Genomic DNA, 20,513 nt, shown 5'->3' with positions numbered 1-20,513 from the left:
CCCCCGTGGATGCCATATCTGCTTATATTTTCTATTAAAAGCAGACACCGTATTGGCTTCTGGAACAAACCAATGGCCCCCTGGACACCCTTTGGGGCACCTTTGGGGGGCCAGCCCCACAGTTTGATGAACACTGATTGAGGACATTTCAGAAGCCAGAAAACACCCTGTGCATTTCTAAAATTTGGAGCCAGGAAGTCAATATCTTCCAAAGATTGCTGTGTGTGTTTATAGGGTTATCACCTTCTGTGGATTTCAGGAGCATTGCTATACTGACTCATGGCCAACTGTTCACCCTTGAACGTTTTCCTAAAACCATCTTACCTGTGCCCTGATTCAGACTCCTGGACTCCTGGACTCGGACTCCTGGACATCAGATCACTTGCTGTGCCGCCCATTTTGTTTTCAGAATTGTCTGGCACCTGACCTACCCATTACTTCTGATTATTTTATCATATACAAGTCATTTATTGCTAATATCGGTAATTTGGGTGCAGTAAGTAGTTGCTTTAATAATACAGTAGAAGCTGTCTTATCCGGCACCCTATGTAGTACACTCTATTAAGCCTCATCTCTCGTTGGCAGTATCATTTCTGTGAAGGAAATAGCGAATAATAAGGTTTTGAAGCTGGATAACACAGGTGCCTGATCACAGAGGGTGATGTACGTACTAGAGCAGCATTACAGAAAATATTTTCTTTCCAGTCATTTTGCTCTGTTGTCTCTCTGCCTTTTCCATAACTGAAGTTTAGTTGTCTGGCATTTCGATTATCCAGTGGCTTTGGTTTTCCATTGGTGCCAGATAATCAAACTATCACTGTAGCATGTGTAAGTACTGCTGCTTCTGATCACCTATGCATAACATGCTATGCTATGACTGTTGAGCATAATTAGTTTATCCCCTTAGGTTTCCATAGGCCTAAGCACATGCAGTGTAGGCTCTCTGCCCTTTTATTAAGTTGCTCTAAGCAGTGCTTGATTGCATTCACTTTTATTGTATTTGGTTATTTATATAGTGCTCTTTCCCCATATGCATGACCTCAATGCACTTTGTGGTAGGAACGCCCTCAGTGACCATAGTTAATGTGGTGGAGGTTCTAAGAGTTTTTAGATTAAGGAATGCTTGTGTGCATTTTTGCCAGCTTAGAGCTTAGGTGGCTGCCTAGGCTCCACCAAGCAACCCAAGGTCAGGCACATGGGTGGGCGCAGTTAGTGGTATCAATAGACTGCTATTGTTGAAAATTTGATGTGTGACCAGCTATACCAAATTTCTTTCATTGGTAGTTGCTGTATGCTAATGGCAGAGGTGTTGAGGTACGTCAAGTGTTTCAGTGAGGACGTCTATGTGCGCTGCTAGACTGGAGGGGCATAGACATAGCTGCATTCTATGGTGCATGGAAGTTTGGCCGTGCCTGCGGCCTGTGTCGACAGACGTGCTCGACAGGTATACGTACTGTATGCTTTGATGTAGTTCGGCTGCAGCATCCCTTGCCCAGTGTGGACGGCACAGTCTCATTATTTGTAGTCTCTCTGGTGCAAAGGTCTGAGCAGCGAGGGCAGCTGAGGTTATTGTAGTGTGCCACAGCAAGTGCTGATGGCTTCCCTGGGGTATTTGAACGGTAGGGTGTTGTTGCGCAGACCTCTCTATGGTGCCAAAGTGTGAGCCGCGAGGGCGGGTGAGGTTATCGCAGTGTGCAATAGTGAGTGCTGCTGGCTTACCTGGCGTATTTGAATGGTAGGGGGTTGTTGCACTCGGGCGACAGTTTGTCAGGTGATTCGATGCTAATGCTGTCGTTGTTCGTATTGTAGTTGGTGGAGGTGTAAGGTTTATTGCGGAGTGCCTCAGCAAATTTTGCTGGCTTTAATTGTAACGCTTACATCTGGTGCCCTGCAGGAGTGACTGGTCCGGGTCATTGGGAGCATGTCTCTCTAGATGAGAAGTTCTCAGGATAGGTTGCGAGCCCAACCAACTCCTTCCCCATTGTTTCCACTGAAAGGCAATTGCCAAGTGTACAATGTGGTTGGGACTGAATTGGTTGGAATCTTCAGTGTTGTTAGGATGAGTGATGGGTGTCTGAGTAAGCCTGCGTGCAAACAAATGAGTGTGTTAATGCCTCTTCTCTTCCTCTCCTCCCCTTCCCCCTCTCTGACTCCCCAAGTTTGGCTGGCTGGGGGGCAAGGCTCCAGCTCACCTTAGCACTGCAGTTGTGCACTCCAAAGTATCAGGTTTGCATCCGGTCCAGTTTAGTCACTGAAGAGTGGCCCAGTCCCGCTGCGGCGCACGTTATGCTGTCTCCAGCTAAGTCTCAATTGCGCTACAATGTCTCTGCGGGTCTGCAGGTAAGTCTTCGGTTGCGCTGCAGTGTGCCTTGTTCTTCTGCAGCAATGCAAGTCTTTACGAGGGATGATGGGGGACGCGTGAAGAGCGTATTGCTTATGGCTAACTTCTTCTCTGTCTTGTTGTTTTCGTTTCAGGTGCTGTTTGCTGTGCTCCACAGTAAATGGGTTAATTGAATGGCAAAACTCATGTAAGCAGTATATAAAGGGGCCCCCGAGGTGTAGGATGCCAAGCGTTCAAAAGCGTACTGTTTTATGTCTCTTTTCAGGTGCGGAGTCGTGCAACGCGAGTGCAGCAAGATTGGAGAGCCTCCGGAAGAACTGCGAATGAAACGAGGTGATCCGGGTGAGTATGGGAGCCGGAGGAGCTATGGAGAAGATGACAAGATGCTGACGATCCGGAATCAGGTTCGTGGAACTGGATACACAGCAAGCGTTACACCACTTTTGTTCAGAAGGGAAAAAACACTAAGCACTGGGTGTGGCCCAGGCGTGGGTTTTTACAGCCCTGAGCTGCACTCTTCCACTAGATCACCAAGGATACTGAAAGTATGAGCTACTTGGGGGCCATCTTGGTTCCTGTATTGAGTCCTGACTTGGCAGCCATCTTGGCCGGGGCTCCTACCATGTGCAAATTGGTGCCACCTCCAGCCAGCAACCCTCATTGTCCATTGATTACCAGAATCACTACAGCTACCCCTGCAGTTGTGTGAATGCGTGCTACGGGTCATGACATTAATGCAGTATTAAGCATGTGGGAGCCTTGTTCTGCATTGTGCAACAGTTTGTCTAGGTGAGCGCTGTGAAAGCTGCCGGCATCAATTCTGTGACTGGTGTGTAGGGGTGTTGGGTTCAGCAGTGTTGTATTGTTGCGGGAGGAGTTCAGGCGGGAGTTGGAAAGAGACAGGTTTTTGGGGCCTTTCTGAATTTCAGATGGTTTTCAGTATTGCAAATGTGTAGGGGTAGGGAGTTCCAGATAATTGGCACTTGGACGGAGAATGAGGACACGCCCAGCCTGGAGGAGTTGTGGGGTGGAACCACAAGGCGAGATGGTGTGCAAGATCTGATATTCCTTGAGGGCTGGTAGGGGAGAATATTGTATTGAAGGAATTCAGGGTCGGTGTTGCGGATGGCACGATGGGTGATGCAAATGGCCTTAAAGGTAGTGCGTCGGTCAATTCGGAGCCAATGGAGGACTTTTAGTGTGGGGCTGATGTGTTCTCTGGGGGGTAGTTTAATGAGCAGGTGTGCTGCTGTGTTTTAGATTCAGTTTCCTAATTTGGAATGCCGGAGCGCCTAGGTAGACGCAGTAGTCCATGTGAGACAGGATAATGGAGTTTATGGCGGAAAATCAGTGGGGAAAGGTGAGGTAGGGAACAATACGCCTGAGAATCCGTAGATGGTAGAATCAGGTTTTGGATACAGAGGTGGTGTGTTGGGTGAGGGATAGGTCTGTATCCAATGTGCATCCAATGTTTTTTACCACTTTTGAGGTTGCTGGTGCTTGTCCTTGGGATTGTGGCCATGGAATCGGTTAGGGAAGGAGCACTGTTTTCCTGTATAGAAGGATTTCAGTTTTCCCAGAGTTGCGAATGAGGCATCATGACAGGTGCCGGAACCGTGAGATGTTGGGATTTTAAGGATGATGTGGGTGTCATCTGCGTAGATGTAGCAGTTAAGGTTTGAGTTAGAAGTTGAAGATTAGGGGAGATAGGGATGCTCTTTGTGGTACACCTTTCCATACTGGTCGTGAGGTGGATGTGAACTGGTGGCGGTGCATGGTTTGTGAGTGATTTGAGATGAAAGAGGTGATACAAGAGAGGGCTGTGTGTCTGATGCCTAGTGTTTGGAGTCTATCTAGTAGGATGGTGTGATCAATGGTATTGAAGGCTGCGGGGAGATCCAGTAGAATGAGTACAGTGCACCCTTCTTCATCAGCTGTTCTTTTAAGGTTGTCCCAGACAGATACTAGGGAGGATTCCATTCCTCTCATTGGTCTGAAGCCTGATTGTACAGGGTCTAGGAGGTTGTGGACTTCGGTGAAACGGCCAAGCTGCTTGTATGCTGCACAGTCCATGAGCTTGGCGATGAATCATGTGTTGGATATTGGCCAGTAGTTCTGGGGGAGGAGACGGTCGATTGTTGGTATTTTGAGGATGGGTTTGATGTAGGAGGTTTTTAGGGCTTCCAGGAAAGATCCTGAAGTGAGTGAGTGGTTGAGGATTGAGCGTGTGATATTACCATCACAGGTAGAGGCTGGGATGTTTTTGAGGAGTGTTGGTGGGCAGAGGTCCTCAGGAGAGTCGGAATGGCAGCTATCTGCTCTGAGTGAGTAGAACTCCTGGTTTGAGATGGGAGAGAAAGAGTCAAAGCATTGTATCGAGGTGGGGTTTTGGGGAAGGTCAGTCTGTGGGTGCGTGTGTGGCGGGGGCATGTGTTCCAGTTTGGAGATGATGGCGGAGTGTCTGTCAATAGTGACATTTTGGAAGTGCAGGGATAAAATGTCACATGGGGCTTGTGAGACTAGAAGGGGGTGGCTCGAGCATGCCAGGATTTGAATTAAAAAATGATTCTATCTAGTTCCTTTCTTGGGTTTCGAGCATTAAGGATTCTGTTCCCATAGAATGTTTTCTTGGTATTTCTGATTTCCAATCTGTATACTCTGGTTGTTCTTGCTAGGACAGATTTCTTCTGTGCTGTGTGGCCGGTTCTACCGGTCCATTCCAGATGGTGCTTGAGGGTTTTTAATGATTTGAGTGTGGCAGTAACCACCTGGGTGTTGGTCCTGATCTCTGGGTGGTCCGTTTTGTTGGGGTGAGGGGTGTGATGGTGCTTGTAAGCCAGAGGTCCAAGGTTTAAATCACTGGAGGTCCTTCCTGGAGGGATAGTGTGTGGAGACAGATGAGGAGTGAGTGTGCTAGATCTGGGTTGATTACTTTATTCCATAGTGGAACGATAGGGGAGGTGGAAGGTGGTGGACGTGTGTGACCTTGACCGCAGACCAAGTGGTCAGCCCATGATAGGGGGCAGGGGGGCTGGGTAGATATATTTGTGTTGTTGAAGATCGCGTCGAGTGTGTGACCTCCCGTGTGGGTGGGTGTGGAGATGTGTTGTGTCAGGTTGAGTGATTCTAGATTGTCAGTGAGTGATTGGGTCATAAGGTTTAAGGGGGAGACAAACCTTATGTTGAAATCCTCTAAGATGGTAAGTGTTGGATGTTGGATGAGGGTGGTGGCTAGTGCTTCAACAAGTGTGTCTGCAAAGTTTTTGTTGTAGCCGGGGGGGGGGGGGTCTATAGATGAGTAGGAAGCTGTGGGAGGTGGAGGGTGAGAGTTGCAGTTTTACCAAGAGGGATTCATATTCTGTGGTGGTGGTTGAAGTGTCCTCAATTATTAATGAGAATTGGTGATTGTGAAGTATCGCTAGCCCTCCCCTCCTTCGTGATCTGTTCCGGACGGTAAGATTTAGCCGGGTGGGAAGCCTTGTGTGCGATGGGTTTGTAATCATCTGCAAACCAGGTCTCGGTAATGAAAAGGATGTCTGTGTCTTCTTCTATGATGAGGTCAAAGATGTGGAATTTATTTTTTGATAATGACCTTGTGTTGGTGAGTACGCAGGATGGCTTGTGGGATGTCCTTGTGGCTGTTGGGGGTAGGGTTGTTAGTTGGGGGAACTGGGGTTAAGGGGGGGCAAAGCAGGCAATGTTCTCTGTTCCCTTTCTCCATCTTGCTGTTCTTAGTTGAGCGGAGCAGGTTCTACGCAGGGGGCTTAGCGGGTCAGGGTGAGAGGGTTTGGTCTGGTGAGGAGAAGCAATAAGGAGGGCTGGGGGTTGCAGGTTGATGAGGTGCTGGGTTCATGTGATGGGCTGTGTGATGGAGGCGGTTGAGTTCTGCATAGATTGGTCTCATCAGGACTATTAGTGCGCCAGCATGCTGCTCTGCTTTGGCCAGTGTGTGGCATGGTGTCTGTCTAGTGGGAGGAAAGCGTTGGAGATGCATATGAGGAGAGGTGTACTCCTAGATAGTGAGAGAGGCCTATGTATCACACATGGAAGGTCAATTTGACACACCTAGATAGTCGGAGAGAGGCCTATGTATCACAAATGTCATATTTGAACACACTTAAATATGACCTCCTGGATATGGGAGAGAGGCCTATGTTTCACAAATGGCAGACCTCAACACACTTAGATATGATGCTCCTAGATAGTGCTATGTGAACAGCGCTTTTAGCCAGAGCACTTTATATAGAACATTTGTATATATATTATTACCCAATTTAAATGAGTATGCATGTTATTAACCCCAGAACTAAGAAAGGCTGAGTCCACAGGACTGGGGTTTCAACCTGGGATCAGTAGATCACACGTAGATTGCAGCAGTGAGTGCATTAACCCACTGAGACATCTTATTGGTTCGGATTTTCAAGCTGATGAAACATATGCAAAGGCCCATATTTGATAAATGCATATAAGCAGTGCACAGTAGGTTAATGGTGTGGGCTTCAAAGCACTTGACTTTCATGAGATATATGTCTTCGTCTAACTCTTAGCAGCACGCCTGTCTTCGGGCCCTGCTCTTAGTTTACGCTGCAGAGAGATCTGGGAGGGATGAACAGAGGACAGCGTTTCCAGCACATGGTGCATGTCCTGTCCCGCTGTGGAGGTGTGCCTTCCCTTACTCACCTGCCGCGCAAACACATGCCTCAACCACCGTCTACTACAAACACAGAATCCCCCACAATCCTCGCAGTAAATGCATCGCCCTGTTCATGTTCAGCATTGCAAGCAATTTCTGTTATGTTACTTTCTATTAGGATACAATACATGCCATGTTTTCAGGCCAAATCTAATATGTAATGTGCTATTATTAAATTATGTTATATAATTTAAAAGGCAATAGTTGATTCTCCAGTTCAACCTAAATGGTGACAAACCTACTCGGGTCTGGACCTGTATGGCTCACCCATAGTGCTGCGAAGTGGCTGAAAAATGCCACGCATTGGACGCTAGGGGACAAATACATACATACATACATGAATGATAAAGAGCCTTAACCGAGGGTGGTCCAGTTGTAAATTTATATTGCTGTTCCCAGGGGTATTGTGCACTATAAAAGTGTCATCACTCGCTCACTCTCTTGGTACACAGAATATCCATAAGTCAATGGGGGGCATCAACAGTTTTTTGGCTGTATGTCTTAAATCCCTCTACCCTCCAACATATAGAGCTTTTTAATGAATCAAGTTTGTAAAATAAATACTATATGCACTACAACTGCAGGCTCTGTGGGTCACAAAATGGAAACGCTTCAGCATCTTATTATGAGCTGTCAGGGCGCCATGGACATCCAACGTAACCTATTAGGCAGATTTTTTGTGAATAATCAAACTCTAACGAAGAAAGACATTTGGTTACAACTTCTACAGGGTTCAAGGTTATCTGTAACTTTTGCCTTGCTAGAGAAGGTATCAATCATTTTCAAAAAGTTTGAAGACAATAAGTGAAATTTAAATTGACAAGAGCATATTTAGTTTGCATTTTGTGACAGCAAGAGCTGCTGAGTACCCTTGGTTTTCAGTTCCATTGTTTGTATTATGTGTTTTTATTGTCATGGAATTCTTTTTAAAATTTAAACTGTAAATGGTAAAAAAGCTTCTTTTGAAGCTAAATGCTAATAAAAAATAAAAAAATACAAAAAATAAAAAATAATAAATAAATAAATAAATGCTATTGTTTATCTAATTGAAAGCATCGTTTTGCATTTTATTTCGGGTGACGCATCACAGCGTGATTTTGCAATACTTTACCATAGTGCACACAATTAGATTCATTAGAATGGAAGATTGCTGAGGCAATCCCCAGTTGCTGCAGGATTGGGACACCCAGATGTTAGAGGCAAGGCGTGGGTGTCAATGACCGCATACAGACGCGGTGGGGTGTCTGGGTAGGGAAGGCTTCTGCATGCTTCGAAGCTTATTTGAATCTGTTGACTGGGTCTGTGTTGAGTGGTTAGGGATGTGTTGTAGTGCGGTGGTGAGGTGTGGGTTGCGAGTCGCAAATATTACACCGCATTGTAAATACCTATTGTGAACAGCATCTTTTGCGTGTGGACGTTGACAGGGAAAGGGCCCTCATTTAAAATAGAGGCTTGTCTGCTCCTGAAGCCAGGCCTAGGCTCTTATCTGTGTCCTACTCTCATGGAGTGATATCCGTTTAGAGAGTAGGGGCTGCCTGCGTGAGAAGATAGGCATCTTAAGCACACTAGTGTAAAGCACACTGAAGAAACGGCACTGCACAGCATATGAAGCACACAGTAGTGTACAGCATTAAGGCTGTGTGATTTGCCGTCATTTCTTGGGGAGGCATTTGCGAGCTGTCGTTGGGGCCACGGTGTTGTGCAAAGTGCGTGACGAGAAGATCTGCCCAGTCCCCTCCTTTGTTTCAAGGAGAGTCACTGCAGTAGATGTTGGCCCCTTGTTGCCCATCCTGGATAAATATTTCCACTTCCGGTTTGCCGGCGCTTCCGACAGAGCTGTCTGGGTATAGCTATAGTTTGTACCCCACTCAGCCTCAGCCAGGGGACTCACTGTGAGAGATGCTGGTTCAAGAGTTCCCTTGATGCCAGTGTGTTGCCACTTCCGGTTTGCCGTCATACGCATTGGTGTCTCTGAGCTATCATTTAGACTCCTTTGCTATGCAGGTTCTGCCAACCAGTCAGTCCACTTCATCCGCCTCATCTTCAGCAAGGAGAGAGACTGCGGGAGAAGCCCTTGATACCAGTCCTGGGTTCTCCTTGACTCTTCGGGTTCGCTTAATTTTCCTCATGGGCACCTGGGTACTATAGTTTGGGCCACAGTGCTGTGCACTGCATGTCGATCAGCCGGTCTGCTAGCGTCCTCCTCAGCATCAGCAAGGAGAGTCACTGCAATTCATTTGTACCACAGTACATAGAGACGGTTATCCTTGTAGGGCACTATAGACAAGTTGTATGTCCATAGATACATATTGATGCCAATGCCATTAATTGTTTGCAACCCAAGTAATATCTCTGTGGTCATTACTGGGCTGTTTTTTGAAGATGTCAAATTAAAATAAATCGCTAACTATTGGCCTCTTGAAATGATCACCTCGCTTTATGGGTATTAATACTTTCAAAAGATAAATCCTTAGAGGGTTAAAAATAAAGCAGCGTCATGGTGTTATCTTTAGATTTTTTCTTTCCGAAAGACAAGTGAGGATTATATGTTATGACAAGAACAACTACTACTTGGAATACGCTGGGCAAGAGAAACAAGCGAGGACCTGGAAGAGCCTGAAGAAGCAGTGGTGCAAAACATCCCTTTTATGAATGAAAGCTTAGATCTGACAGCCCATCATCGTTACATTCAATCTCAGGGCACTTTTGCTTGTATGTTTTGGAATGTGATGGTTTGTATTTCTGCTGCAGCAGGTACCTTTGCTTAAGACAGAGAAAACATGTCTACCAGAAGACAGTTAGAAAAAAGGGCCACGTTAAGCCGGGCAAGGAGAGAAACTGCACCCAAAGCCCCATTAATCTCGGATATAGCTATGAGAGGGCTACAATTAAATTCCAAAAGTCATTTCAGGACGAAAAACTTTATTTCCTCATGAGATGATAAACAACTTTGTTTTCTGGAGACACAGGACCTCATTCCAATTCTGGCAGTCCAGAAATAAGGGTGCCGGTAGCAACGTACAGGCTCCCTTTCTGGACCGCCAGACTACGAGAATGCCTGCAGAAGCTGCAGCACCCGGCAGGACTTGCTGAGAGTACCGGACCCTGCAGGCATGGTTTTCACGGAAGCACCGCCAGTGTTTCCATGTCCCCGTTCCCGTGGAGTCCTATGCGACTGCACAGGAATGGGGATTTACAGTTTCTGCCACCTGATATCCCGGGCGCCAGGAATTGTAATGTCCCAGTGGCAGCGGGATCTCAGGCGGCGCAGAACATTGTTTCACCGCCGACCTTGCAAAGAACCTGATAGACTTTAATTTGTAAAACAATGCAAACCTGTACAATCCTAAATTTGGAAAAAAAATGAACATCAACTCTATTCCATCACATAAAGAGGTCTAGGGGACTGTGAAAGCTAAGCATTGTATCATCGCTGCATAATATTTCCAGTTATTGCAAAAATGATGTGGTGATGAACATGAAAAAAATGTAGTCTTATCAGTGGTGTCTACGGGTCAGAGACCATACGCCAATCAGTTGGGCTGTGGAATTGACATTGGATTTTATTGGCTGTTGCAAACACAGACATGACCGGGGACGTCTGATCAAGATGCATGAGGACGACTTAGAGGATGGAGTAGTAGGTTGTATTGCATTGATATTTATTTAAAGAGCAAAGTCCTTTCTAAAGAGTACCATGAAGTGTGTTAAGATGGGTCCCTGGTTGGGGACAGTAGGTAGAGTGGTAAGGAGATGCTGTTTAGTAGCTGAACTGAGGAATAATGTAGCTGGTGCAAATGAGCTGCTCCTTGAATGGATGTGCTTTCAGTATCAGAATTCCAACCATACCTATGGTAAACACCCCCCTTTAGAGCAACTCAACACCAAAGGGGGTACACGTCTCACCGCCAGCAGTTCAGGCACAAGCCCAAAAGCATAAGGGGTTGTAACAGACAACAAGACACAATCAGTAAAGCATCAACAAAGCAAACTCCGCCCTTTAATTATTTAATTAAGTAGGTAAGGTGGGCGTCCTTGGAAGTGAAGGGTACAGGTGGGAACAGGATAGGCATACACATCTAAAGAAAATCCACGGCATCTGGACTGCTGAAGTCCCAGAGGCTATACAGAGCATTAGTACCCAAGTCAAACCTCATATTTGTTACAGCATCCAAAAACAACATCTAAACAAAACTTGAAGCGCTGATCACTAGTGTGCATGAAGGGTGTGGAAGGTGTCTCTTATAAAGTTCTTGTAACTGTTCTCTGTTATGTTATTTATACTGCACCGTAGTAGCATTAGGGTGCCTAGCCTTGTCAGTGGAGTGGAGTAATAAAAGAATGTTTGTTGTGTGATAGCATCAGGTGCTTGTCAGCCGGTTAGGTGTTCCACATTTCTGCAATAGGGAGGGGGTAGATATGTCCTAAAGTGCTGCTGAAATTCTTGCCGACAGTACAAATGGTGATCTGTGCATCTTGCACACCTGGAAACACTTTAAATAAAAACATACATAAAACAAGGGATAAAAACCCTTCTACATTATTCCCATCAGCCTCAAGTGACCAGGTATATGAGGATGGGCTTTGGACCATTGCTCCTCTAGGAGCAAAGCTCTGGACAAGGATTCTGGGATGTTCTTTGGTCTGCTAGGAACAACGTGGCTACAGTGGAGTGTAAGACTCTCTTTACTGTCTATTAACTATTTCTTTTGTGTCTCTGGTTTATATGGGAGTATCATGCCTATGGCCATGCAAGCAGGGGAGCAGAAAAAACAGTCTTTCTTCTCTGTTTATGGTAATAGCTATCTTCTTAGAGACTGTAGCGGAGGGACAGAAGAGATGCCCACTCCATTAAAGCCTAACGTAGGAAGGCATGAGGACACCTACAACAACAGCTACCATTGTAGGCCCACAGAGGACATTTCAAAGGGGAAGCAAGTGAGGGGGGCTCTCTTGAGGTGCAGTACCTCTATCCCTTAAATTAAGATCAGATGGCCCAATCCAGATGTGATGACTAGGTCTCCCACAGGCAGTGCCTCAGGGATTTCTATTTTGGGATGAGCCATGCATAGCAGCCATCTTCCCATTGTCTAATTGTAATACTGAGAGGAAATATACACCAACATACATTATATTAAGTTGATATTTACTATCATCTGTATTGCATTATATATCAATGCAGTTCATTACAGACCCACATCATCTGAAATTCTGTCACCTTTGCATCATTACTGGATGAATATATCACTTTCTCTTCAAAGGCTATATTCTAATGCTGGAAGAGCAATTGGAGAGCTGTGCCATGCAGACACTGTATATGAGTGGGATCTAGGACAGCACAGTCAAGCACAAGGTTCTAGGGACAATGGGGATTAACCATTGACTTGCAACTGCTTTTAACATGTGTAGCACCATGAATCGCCTCATACTGGCCTATGGACTACCCGTTGGAGAACCCTTTTGTTTGTTCACACAACCTCAGTATGGCCCTCAGGTTCCCTCTGCCTCATTCTTTGGTTCTGGTGCTAACGTTCACCCATAGATCACCTATGGAGTACTTCTTAGTGCCTTTGTTGTCTGAGCATCTGTGTTTCCCTTCCTGCCTCCTCGGTTCCTCCGGTTCACTTTCCTGAATCTGGTGGTGGATCCCCATGGGGGTTGCACTGCCCTTACTCTCCTGCGTCTGCATGACTTCAGACCACAGAGATTCCTGCACATGCCCACTCAACCTCCAACGTCAGTCATTATTCTATGTTCTGCATCTCCACACGTAGTATGCAGGTATTCCTTTTGTTTGAATAGTTGTTGCATATGTCAGCTTTAACTAAGGTATTGATGTTTTAGCACAGTTCCCTGGCTAGCTTTACTTCCATCTGTGGGGTCAGTCGTCCCTTGCGCTTGTGGCTATCTTTGTGGATGCACCAGCGAATCTGACAAAAGAAGATAAACATGAGACGACATAAGAAGTGCCAAGCTTCCCAGGTAACCCTAGATCCGTCACTGAGCATCAGTCACCCCTTCGCCGGGGCCCACACTGTGTCATCCAAGTCATTACAACAATTTAGAGAGCATACATCCATAGACTGCCTCCCTGACTGAAACAAAACACAATTTTTCTTTATGAGGAGTCACTTTGCAGGTTCCGTCACTTTTGCTGGCACACAAGATAGACACAATAAACCTGTCCCAGTCCAACCTTCCATAACAAGAGGCTCACTGCAAGGTCAAACGTAGGCCTAGAGGGGATAAATGGTGGAGAATGAAACCCCTGCTCAGGAAGGAGAATGAGCAAAGGAAGTAGGAGTAGAACAGGCTGTTCAAAGCTGAAGGAGGGAAGTGCTTGAAGCTACAATGAGGAAGGATGCAAAGAAGCCTAGCCCACCACTGAGGAACACAATCGCACTTCCCAAAGCGTGTTTATCTAGTGCCCAGTTGAACAGTTTACAGGAAAGTATTCTGTATAGTAGGTAGACCCCACCCCCATCAAAATGAATGCAGGTAACTTGTCGGGTTGATCAATAATTCCAGTAGTGCGAAAATCAGAATTGTAGTGCTTAAAAGGCCAAACAAGCACATTATAGAGCAACATTCATTTTTGGGGTCAAAATGCCTTACACAGCGAAGGGCATCTCAGGTAGCTTACATTTATTATGGATACTAACATTCTAGGCTGAAAAGTGAACAGGAAAGAAGTTCTGATTAAAAACAGATTGGTGAGTCATTTTGTAATTTGGTCAGTCATTTTGATTGGGACAAGGTCAGCCAGATCCTAAGATGGTTGCCGGAATACAAAATGGTTCAATTTTACAAAGTCATGATGATATATTTAAATACTTCTCTCATAGCAGCTCAGTAAAGGTTCATTTGAGACGGACATATCTCAACATTTTGTTCAGATGTTTTGGCAGTAATGTTATCATTGACGAGCCAGGGGCAGCCAGATACTGTTTAAGGGAAGTTGCAATTAGAGCAGGCAGGTGTTGAGTCCAGGGGTAGTCCACACAGCTGATGCTCATATTCAGACTTCTTTGACAGGAAGGCATGGTGTTGCCTGCCAAAGGAACCTACACAAGGCTGCCAAGAGTGTTCTTTCTCTAGGCATCAAATGATTCATATTAAAGGTCAAGAGCATCACACACAAATTTTATTCGTTTGCATACGTAGTTATGACATAAGGACATGATGAGTGGCAGTCAAGGCAACGCACCCGGGACTAGAGAGGGGTTTTTGTTTAGTTATTAGGACCAACTAAAATGTGTTGTGTATTAAATTATTAAATTAGATCAGCCTTGAAACTATATATAAGGAACCAATGCTCAGAGAGAGCTCAGAGTGCTGTTGGTTTTCTGGTGTTTGCTGATTGATTCATGTGTCCTGAGAAGTATTAGAATATGTCTTTGAAATCCAGCCTAAGCGTCTGCCTGCCTTCCTGTTTGGTGTCCAGTCTGCCTTCCCTGATCCAGGGGTGCCAGACGCCCAGAGAGGGTATCGGGCCCTTCTCTTCAATTCAGTATACACACCTAATGATGCAAGTCAGATGTCCTGAAACACACTTAACGAAAACCTATGTGCAGATCCAAAAGGGATGCTGTGATCATTATTGTGTGATGAAATTATAAAGGACAATTTTCCCAATTTCCATTTGCGTGCTTTCACAGTCAAACATTGCCTGCATTGACCAATGCTCCTTTTCAAATAGTTTCCGTTCCCCACCATGCAGGAGATACCATGCAAACCCTATCCTCTCTCCCTTTCTGCCCCTATTTCTCTCCCCAATAAGCCTTATTCAAGCGTGTGGAGAAGATGTATGTAACCCCCTTTTCCTTTTGCCCGCTTACCGCCCTTACCCAACTCTTCCTCTTTTCCTCTATCTCCCTTGCAGGCTTTGTGTAATGTCTTATGCCTTTCCATTGGCACCCAGTAATCACAGCACAGCCTGCTCGGTGGTGCTAAATGTGTTTGCAAAGCAAATGCAATACCACACAGCCTACAAGGGGTCTGAGATTTGCTTCTCTCTTTATTAAACTTTTGCACCCCAACTGTAATTCCCACAATTCACCATCTCATTTTTCATTCTCTCAAAATCAACATTGGAGGCTCTTCACTATGACTCTGTTTCCCAGAATGCAGCGTATGAGCGTATTGTATTCTACATTATCTATCAGACACACTGCTACTTTGAGTCCAATATCCTGAATTAGGTGTCTCTATTTCTTCGTTTAAATACCTTCAAGGGATGCTTTGATACTATAACTTGGTTTTCAAGAATTTAGTGTCAGGGCTTTCCTTCACTCCCACTCTTTATCAAAAATGTTGCTACTTGTACCACAATCCCAGAATTCAGTATCTGAGATTTCCTTCTTTCACAGCCGTTTTTGGAAACGTTGGTACATGGACAAAAATGTCCAGAATTCCATGCGTAAACTCTCCTTCTTTTGCAGTCTTCATGGGATGCTTTAGACTAATATCATCCAGCAACCCAACTCATGCACTCAAACTTCAATTTTCTCTCTTTCACTTGAACTTGTCCTCGTTCCTCTTCTCGTTCTCTCCTGGGTTTAGTTACACAATGCCAGCAATGCTGACGTTGACTTCTGATAGCACACTGTTTCCACTCTGGATACCACTGGATATGGCTCCAATTCTCATATTACCACCCACGGATTTCCTGGCAGTAACCTCATCTTCCCATACTCCTTTGGTGATGCCATCTCCTGTATTCTCTGCCGATGTCCTGATCTGGACTCCATCACTTATAATTGTTCAAACAACCTGGGTTCTCTAGTATAGTCTTCCACCAGAGTCTGGGCCAACCAAAGACAGGGTCAATCCTACTCACAGCGCACCCGGGAGGGGATCTATATAAACAAGCTGTTATTAGAATGCTGGCAACAAATATGCAGTTGGTGATATGTATTCCTTTTCATATTATACAGGGGTACCCACTGGAGACCCTTGTGGACCTGCCCTCATCTGTGTCCATAGCTTGCCCCGCCTAATCTGGGGTTAAATAGGTATACCTCTTCCACCAAATTCACCAACAGCTTTCTATATTTACCCCAGATCTACTCCTTCCTTCCCCCATGTTTCAGCAGATACTTCCTCTGTGTCACCTCTTTCATGTTTCTGCATGTACTCCACCTGGCTGTGTCTCTTGTCTTGCGTATCTTGACTTCACCCGTGGGGTGGGAAGTCACCTTACTTGTTCCCAGTGATCTCATTGCTCTACTGGCCTTGGGCTCCTTTCTCATCAATCCCCATCATTATCTGTTTCTGAACATTGCTCACATAGTATCGGGAGGAGTGATGAAGTCAGAGATCTGACCTCGTAGAAAGCAATTGAGGGAACTTGGCAGCACAGGAAAGCCAGCCTACCAGTCCTTTGGGTGAGTTCCCTGAGCTATAGAAGGCGGAAGAGAGTGGGACTTGCTAAGTCTCCTGCCCTCTCCACTTAAAGAAAAATGTGAAAAGCAGATCAGTGAAACTCAGGTGGCAACATTGAGGCAAGGAGGCCATCAATCTCTTATAGCCACCGAGAATTCCAAAGAGCCAGAGGAAGAGAAACTCAGACCAAAACAGTATCACAGAGGGGGGATACAGGAAAGTGGACACACTGGTGAGATGACCTATCTGCAGAAAAGCTGTAATTTCCTGGAGCTGCTGCAAAGCGAGAAAAGCACTTGCAGAGTGAAATGGGTCACACAGTGGAAATGCCACTCTATTCCTTGTGCAGAGTGAGAAGAGCACTATACCCCTTGCAGAGTGAGGGGAGCACTATATCCCTTGCAGAGTGAAAGAGTCACTATATCTCTTGAGAGGGGCAATATATCCTGTATGTACAGTAAGTGGGGAACAATATCCCTTATGTGCAGTGGGAGAGCACTTTATGCCATGCAGAGTAAAAAGGGCACTATACCCCTTGCAGAGTGGATGGGCACTATCCCATGCAGAGAAAGAATGAAACTATATCCCTTATACAAAACAGAGCGCGAGGGAAACAGCCATACAATCACAACTACTCTTCAAAGATATGTGATGAAGAAGGTAGACTTTTTAACTCTTCAGGATGGACACACTTGTCTGTAATCCTCATGCAAATAGGACAACAGTCTTCATCTAGTACGTGGATGCTACCACAAGAATTTCTTCTTTCCCAAAACTGCAAATAATAAAAACAAATAACGTGAATTAACCACCAGATCATTGGATCTAAGCGGAAAGCTCATTAGCTAATGAATGGGTTAGCAAACAACTAATATGCTAATAGGCTGAATATGTGGATGAATATCTGGTCAGAAAGGGAGTGGGCGGATCCATTTCTACATGTTACCCAAGATACACAAGGACTTGAGACATCCACAGAACCTTTGAGGATCATAACTCCTGCCTTCAAATCTGTGGGGGTGGGAAATGGGCTCAATGAGCCAATACGTGTGCTGTGTTCTGCTCCTAAACATTTCTGCATCCTAATGTTGTGTTGATCATTGTTAAGGGCCAACCGATTTAAATCTAGTCTTAGCACTAGAGAATTGATCGTCTGGATCTCATGTATTTAAGGACGTGGCATAAAGTTGGAAACATCTCCCTGTTTTAGTGCACAGCAGAATGAATCAGTCAGGTCTCTGCCAGCTCCCAAAGCAGCAAGAATGTTCAGCCTGGTTGGCAGTTTCACCTCACATCCAATTGACAACATCAGTGTAATTGTTGGTCTGTTACCGTGAGTGAAAACCGTGTGATAGTTTCAATTCTTCACATTTGTTTGCTCTTAACTGTAATTGTAGGCATACAAGTGTTGTTTTGTCAAAGTTGATTGATGTAATCTCATATCATTCCCTTATGATGTTGCACATGCCGAAAAGCATATGTGGTCCAATGTTGCAAACCTTTGTATCTTAAGGTGAGTTGTGTGAAAGATTATATGATTGCCAAGCCCCATGTGTGTCATGTACTTGGTGATTCAAACATACAACCCTTTTATTAAATACATCATTATCAACTGTAAAGGGCTGTGGTCATTATTATGTTCCCCAAATGCCCTATGAATTTATTTAAAGTAGTGTGGACCCACCCCTTTTGTTATATGTCCATTTCCCATAGATGTATTTTCGAAAGTGTAAAAGCAATGTTTACCAGACTATCCATCTTGAAATGATAACTTTCTGCCAAAACATGCATTTGGTTATTTCAGGTTTGTACTTTGCCCAATAAGGACACATGTAACATGCTTATTATGACTAAAATTCATACTGCAATTAATCATTAGACATGAATCTTATAATCTGTTTAAAAGAGCTGGTTTACAATGATAGTATACATACATTATTTATCTATGTTTAATAGCTGATTTTGCAAAGGAAATTGGCTGCCCCGGCCCCTTCATGCTATCTGTTTTTGTCACTAGTCATCATGTAACTGCAATGGCATTAGCAAACACAGAGAGAGAGAGGGTGACAGATAGAGAGAGGGAGAGGGAGAGAGAGAGAGAGAGAGAGAGAGAGAGAGAGAGAGAGAGAGAGAGAGAGAGAGAGAGAGAGAGAGAGAGAGAGAGAGAGAGAGAGAATGTTGAGACATGAGTCTGTGTCATATTACAGATTGGATTAAAAATACTTTAACATGTTAACTTGCGATTTCTGCATTCCTCATCACATTGTAAATCCGCTGAGATACCACCAGATGGATTTACTGTTACCGCCACTTTGTCTGGCGGAATTATCACCAGATTACAAGTGGCGGATTCGTGGTGTTAATCACCCTTTATGGAGTAGGACTCCATGGGTATTTTGGCGATAGAATGGTGGAATTTCCTCCAAACTTTAGCTGGAGGTTTTTCCTACACCTTACCTCCAAACTCAGAATTCAGTGGTGCAGTAATGCAGCGCTATTGTAGTGGTAACTGTGTTACCACTGTATTACCATTGTTTTTAGCCACACCACCAAATTCATAATGAGGCCCATAGAGCTGTATGAAAGTGTGTTGTTCATGTTAGGATGGTTTCAGTTTTTACTGTGTTCAGTGGGTCAGAAACAGGCCAGAAATTAGGCAGCATGTATTCGGACAAGCTTTCATTGGTTTACACAGTGGTAGACATGGCTGAGAGGTCATAGGCAACACTTAGAATGGCATTGGAGTGGTTCAGATATAACACATATAGCATTCCATAAGACATTTTTGACACAAAGATTTTATGACATTTGTAAGGTATCTACTGTGACCGCAAGTATTTGTTAGACAGTGTGACAGAATGCCATCTGGTGAGGGAAAAATCCCCAAGCTTTTTTGATTTTCATAAATAAACAATTATTCAAGTAATTCTGTTTTTGAAATCGAGGTCTGCTAATCAGTCCCCGTTTCATAAAGGCTTTGTGCCAAATGTATAGTGCAAAACAAAAGAGGTGATGGCTGGAAGGTAAAGAGTTCATCTTTGCCTCTGGCATTGGTCCGGGCAACTCTCCTGACCATCGTTCTTCGCCTGCCAAGCCATTACAAAAGGGGGAAGACCATATGCAAATCCGGCATGGTCCCACCCCAAAAGGGGCAGTCCAGCCCGAACTGCTTGTTCACATCCCTTCAGATTATTGTTGTTTGATTACAAGCAAGGTTGTATTGATATTGAACTTTGACTGGACATTCTTTCCTTCTATACTCTCTGTACTAAAGTTATTTGGATTGCTTCTGCTATCCGCTCACACACCTTTTGAAGCCACACTGGCCCTCGGCCTGCACTACCACCCTCGGTTATGGAAGTATACCTTTAGGGCCTTTTGATGGAGATCACAGCTGCTTTAGTACTAGTAGGCTGTTTAACCACTATTCATCTCTGTTCTTCTAGACAGCAGAAGTCATTTTGATCACAACAGGTAAATACATTGTAATAGGAAAGTGTTATTTAGTGTTCTGAGGTTGTGAAGAAAGATGTGAGTAGATGAGAGCCTATTGAAGATTGGCAGACAAGGGCCACATTCCTCGATCTACGCTGGAGCCGAATGAGAGCAAGAGTATGCAGCAGGAGAAAAACAAAGCTGTGCTGTTGGGGATCAGCAAACTGGATAAGATGTTCCCTTATTCTAATTTCTTACCTACAGATGGAAGAACAGTATGAAGTGAAAGCACATATGCCTGTGCAGTGCCTCAGAGTACAGATCACCACTAGAATCCCAAGGTGAGGGCAACATGGAGCAACCAAGCAGCCATAGGAAAGGCAGCACTTCTGCAGGAATCAAAATAGGCACTGGATAATTTATTAGCTTTGGCTATCATCCAGATAGAAGGCGTGTCCATTTCCTGTTTAACCAATACCCGGGACATTACAAAAAGAAACAACGATTAGCCAATTATGACAGGGAAGAGCAAGCAGTAAAGACGGTAACACCTATAAAAAGTGGGGCCTATCTTAGATGTATGGAGCAGAAGAACCAGCAGCAGCATGCAGTGAAGAGTGAGCAAACCATATCCCCGATGAGTGAGAAAGGCACAATAAT

The sequence above is a fragment of the Ambystoma mexicanum genome, chromosome 14 (assembly GCF_040938575.1).
Source record: "Ambystoma mexicanum isolate Mex_15411 chromosome 14, UKY_AmexF1_1, whole genome shotgun sequence".
NCBI classification, from domain to species: Eukaryota; Metazoa; Chordata; class Amphibia; order Caudata; family Ambystomatidae; genus Ambystoma; species Ambystoma mexicanum.
The sequence above is the reverse complement of the archived record's forward strand: the minus strand, read 5'-3'. Positions refer to the sequence as shown.